The sequence below is a fragment of the Sinocyclocheilus rhinocerous genome, unplaced genomic scaffold (genome assembly GCF_001515625.1).
Source record: "Sinocyclocheilus rhinocerous isolate Xijiao unplaced genomic scaffold, SAMN03320098_v1.1 scaffold68, whole genome shotgun sequence".
Lineage (NCBI taxonomy): Eukaryota > Metazoa > Chordata > Actinopteri > Cypriniformes > Cyprinidae > Sinocyclocheilus > Sinocyclocheilus rhinocerous.
Genome location: NW_015666487.1, coordinates 43041 through 48311, shown reverse-complemented (window position 1 = coordinate 48311; position 5271 = coordinate 43041). Strand labels below are relative to the sequence as shown.

At 36.4% G+C, this 5271-nt stretch overlaps 1 protein-coding gene across 1 annotated transcript in view; it reads right to left on the bottom strand.

The window, feature by feature from the left end:
- Positions 1 to 5271, bottom strand: part of LOC107732354 (protein enabled homolog) — an 82202-nt gene that overhangs the window by 58999 nt on the left and 17932 nt on the right. The gene's annotated exons all lie outside the window — the stretch shown is intronic.

Below are 5271 nucleotides of genomic sequence, written 5' to 3'. Positions count from 1 at the left end.
AAAATAAACTTTGCAGTTTTTTTTTTTTAGGTCGGTCTAACATAGTTTTTAGGTACAGAAATTGAATAAATCAAATGTAAAATAACATTGCATATTTGACTGTATAAATTAAAGATTAATCTTTATTAAAGTTACAAAAGTTATTAAATCAAGAGCAGTGAGAAATTTCCGTGTTGTTGCTGCTTCACAGAGAGCTTAATATTTGCGCGTGTTCTTCGACGCGGGTTCACACACTTCGGATGAGCGCACACACAGATCTTCACACTGCGCGCGCGAGTTCACGTCTTCTGGCTCTTTAATATTTAAACGGGCAAGGCTTAAATGAGTTTAGTTTAAACATAGATAGCAACCTGTGCTGTTCAGGTCTCACCTGCGCTATCTACACGTGATGATGGCACCTCTCATCGCTCTTGTTGTAATGTATTGGGAAGCCAGAATTTGTATCCATCAACAGAAACATGCATTAGCTGAACTCTAACAAACCATATTACAGATGCATTGTCAGATTTAAGTTGAACCGTGGTCCTAGTGTATGCCGAACCGTGTGTGGAGAACGGTACGGTTCGATTTTTTTACCGAGAACCGTTGCACCCCTACTAAATATGCAGTTATATTACGGGCTGTTGGCATGAACTGTACTCGTGATGGAGCGGTGGTGGAGCGCTCTTGGAGCGAGTGAAAACCACGACGCTCCGACTTTTAAAAAATCCGCTCCTCACTCCAGTCATAATCACACCGCTCCACTCCGCGCTCCGCTCACATACTCTGCTCAGAAGACTGTAAAGCACAACATAAAAGTGTTGTAGTAGTCCATAAAACTCCACATGGTCTCGGGGGAACAATGTGACATTGCATACAAATTGCTGCAGGTTTCATGTGAAGCGTTAAAAAATGTTTTTAAGCCTTTTAAAACCTCTTCTGTACTGAAGAAAATAAAACCCATGTTTAGTATGGGCAACATATTCTGTTCTTGCATATGCATAGCCACTTTTTTTCCTCATGAGATCAAACTGATAAAACTTAAGGTTTCAAAAGTTTCAAGTAAAAATTTCTGACTAAACCACCTCTCTACACAAAGGAGAAACATGTGCATTACTAAAAGATGACAGATAAGACAGATAATGCTGCATTTCAGAGACAAAGACTTGCTCCCTAAAAGATTCCCAAGGACGAACTAGAGATGAAAAAAAATGCTACTTGCAGCACCTCTATTCTTGTAGATAACAAAAAATGAAATGCATTTCTTCAGAACTTGCACAAAGGTTACTGAGGCCATCCCGGCACCAGACAGGTGTTACAGCAATAATACTACTTGGTTAATATGGTAATCGCATATGGGTGGGAGATACTTAAACATCAAACACTTGACTGGCTCCTTAAACTCTCCCAACAACAAGTCCTCAACAGGGTGAATCTTTCTCGAGCTTCTGTGGTAACTGGCTGTTTTCCCAGTCATTTAAATTTCTCATCCTTTGACATCAACGTAATTACCATGAGAAGTGCAACTAATTAGCAAGCTTTATAAAAGGAACTGAACTGTAAGCCATCCTGTCACAACTCACAAGTGAAGAAAACTTCTCAGTTTTCTCAACACATTAATGAAACTGAGCAGCAAGAATTAAGACTGGGGCATGGCCCTATATAAGCAACTTTTCTGGGCAGTGTCCCATTGTTTTAGCCCTGCAAGCCTTTAAGTGATAGTTACTTCTACTAAATACAGTGTGTGTGTGTATATGCCAATGGATCCTCTGCAGTGAATGGGTGCCATCAGAATGAGAGTCCAAACAGCTGATAAAAACATCACAATAATCCACAAGTAATCCATACAACTCAAGTCAATCAAGTAACATCTTGTGAAGTGAAACACTGCATGTTTGTAATGAACAAATCCACCGATAAGACATTTTTAACTAAAAACCATTGCTTCTGGCTGAAATACAAGTCCTCTATATCCATAATATTGCAACTCTCATTATGATGGCACCCATTCGCTCTGCAGGGGGTCACAAAACTATATATATATATATCCCCACTCCAACCATTTACACAGAAAATATACAAGCAATCATTACTAGCTCATCTTACTATAGTGTGTTGTTATTGTAAATGTGTGTCTAATAAATGACTAGGCCAGTTACTGGCACACTTGCAAGTATAGATCTAAAGACATTAGGCAGTTATATATAGATGCCAAGGCTAAACATAAAAGGTTTGTTGACATTTTTGTGCAGCACTTCGGCACTTTACTCATTTCGGTCACTAAACCATCATGAATGGCTCATCAACAGATGCCAGTAAGTTTCCTGAAGTAATCTGATATTCTCCATCCTCGGATATCACTGTGATGATTGCGCCATTCATGAATTATTAACGTAACCAGGACTAAAATGGCCTAGGTACTCTAAGAAGCAGAAATAGGCTTTCCACGAAACACTGAATAACCATAAAAAAAGCAATGAGTCATGTACAGTGTCACCACCCCCTCAGCATTTCTGCCATTTGTGCAGCAGGGCACAACAACCACGGTCAGTGCTGAATAAAGGTTACCTTTAAGCGCACATTACCTTGCACTTCACTAAAAGTGTAGAAACATGTTCTCACCTAAACAATGGAAGAGAAAAAGGTTTCTTTAACGGTTCATTTCTTCACAGGAAACGAACAAAGAAAGAACCAGGCCAGACACTAATTAAATACATATGCAATATACAGCCTGAAGTGAATTACGTGACGTGAAACACTCTAAATTTAGCACACAAAAGTGAGTTTCTATGCTTCTGAACAGAAAAGCAAAAACTCTTCCCAAAAAGGTTTCTTAAACATGCCTTGTCTGCCATTGGTTGAATAAACTCTGCTTAAAACTCACATCACTGGTTGGAAATTTGTTGCTATGCCAAGCGGTTAAAGATGCAAAATCAGAGCAATGTTTAAAGAATAGTTCACCCAAAAATATAAATTTTCTGAAGATTTACTCACCCTCAAACCATCCAAGATGTAGATGAGTTTGTTTCTTTAAAAATAGATTTGGAGAAATGAAACATTACATCACTTGTTCACCAAAGGATCATCTGCAGTGAATGGGTACCGTCAGAATGAGAGTCATTGCTTGCAATATTAAAAGCAATATTATGGATAGAGGACTTGTATTTCAGCTAGAAGCAATGGCCTTTAGGTAAAAAACATCTTATTGATGGATTTGTTTAATACAAACATGCAGTTTTTCACTTCAAGATAATAACTGATGGACTGGATTACTTGTGGATTACTTGTAGATTATTGTGATGTTTTTATAAGATGTTTGGACTCTCATTCTGACGGCACCCATTCACTGCAGAGGATCCATTGGTGAGCAAGTGATGTAATGTCAAATTCTTTCAAATCTGTTCTGAAGAAGAAACAAATTCATCTACATCTTTGATCGCCTGAGGGAGAGTACATTTTCAGCAACATTTTATTTTTGGGTGAACTATTCCTTTAAACACAGTAAACTCATGGCAATCAACCTAAAAATTACTTCTAACCTACAAACTACAAACCAACCTCCTTAGAGACTTGTTTGGTGGGACAGAAGAAAGTATTAAAAAACTTTTATTAAAAAAATGAATTTTAATTTTAATTGATGACTAATGGCCTTAGAAACAGCATTTTCAAGTAAAATTGTCATAAAAAGAAACAGCTACAAGTGCTGGACACTCTAAAAAGATGCTTCAACTCAGTGACAATACAGCTGAACACTTAATATGTGCTGTTTAAAGACAAACACTAACACGGCCTTCACTGAGTAACCTTCATAGAGAGATTGATTGGCTGCCTATTAACATGGATATAATGGACTTGGTGATATCAGGATACAGCATACAAATAAGTCCTTGATGATGTCAGGAAATATAAAGCAGACTTTGCGAGGACAGGACAGCAGCAACTATACTGAGCTTGAAAATGAAAGCATAATCAAATTGATAAAACAGATCCAATTAATAGTTTCATATGCAAGCATTGTTACTCATTTCAAATGCAAAGAGGTTGTTTTTGATGCATAAAACCTTGACATATTATATGTGGGCCTTGGGGAAAAACAGAAAAAAGAACAGGGTGTCTACAGATATGAACAAGTTAAATTTAAGACTTTTTAAGACCTTTTTAATACCACCTTATGTGAAATTTAAGACCAAGCCTGTGACGGAAATACACATTATATTACACGTATATGTAATATTTAACGTGTTTAAATGTAAAAAGAAAACTAAATATCATCGCTGTCAAAAATTCTATTTGTTATTACGATATACAGTGAACTTTTCGTATCAGCAGACAATATCCCATACAAAATATTCCTACAAAACAAAAGTGTCACATCACCGAGATTTTTGGTGGTGTAAACAATTTATTCTGAAGCAATATTTTCATCAGTTTTCTGTCAGCTTTTACATACTTAAATTTGCATGTTTTTAATATTTACCACAGGATGTAATTTACCTTTATAAAGGAAGTAGTTCGGAGGCTGGACAGCGAGCTGGTGTTCGACTGTATTCTGTAACCGCAATTCTCTCTGATGACGCGGTAACTACAGCGGGGGGGAAAAGTACTCTTGATGGACACTCACTGGGTCCGTCAGACTGGAGAAATTTTTGTGGTAATGTGACCAAAAATATTTAAGACCTACTGAATCTGAATTTAAGACATTTTAAGACTTTTTAAGGCCTTATTTTAGGAAAACTTTATTTAAGACATTTTAAGACTTTTTAAGGACCCGCGGCCACCCTGGAGAATTATCACTTTAAAGGAATATAAATACAAGTTAAGCTCTATTGACCACATCTGTGGCATGCTCGTTTATAAAAACAAGTGAAAAAACAAGATAAAGAAATATATGATCAACAGAAGTCTATATTTTCAATGTAACCACAAAACTGCTGCTAAACAGCTGCTTTCACATTTAAATAATCCATTTTCCAAGTGAGGACTGCAAGAGTACTGTGTTTTTCTGTTTCACATACAGTCATGGCCAAAAATATCGGCACCCTTGGTAAATATGATCAAAGAAGGCTGTGAAAATTTATCTGCATGGTTAATCCTTTTGATCTTTTATTTAAAAAATACACAAAAATCTAACCTTTCATTGGATAATAAGAATTTAAAATGGGGGGAAATATCATTATGAAATAAATGTTTTTCTCATATAAAAAACCAATGTGCCAATGTGTATTAGAGAAAAACATTTATTTCATAATGATATTTCCCCCCATTTTAAATTCTTATTATCCAATGAAAGGT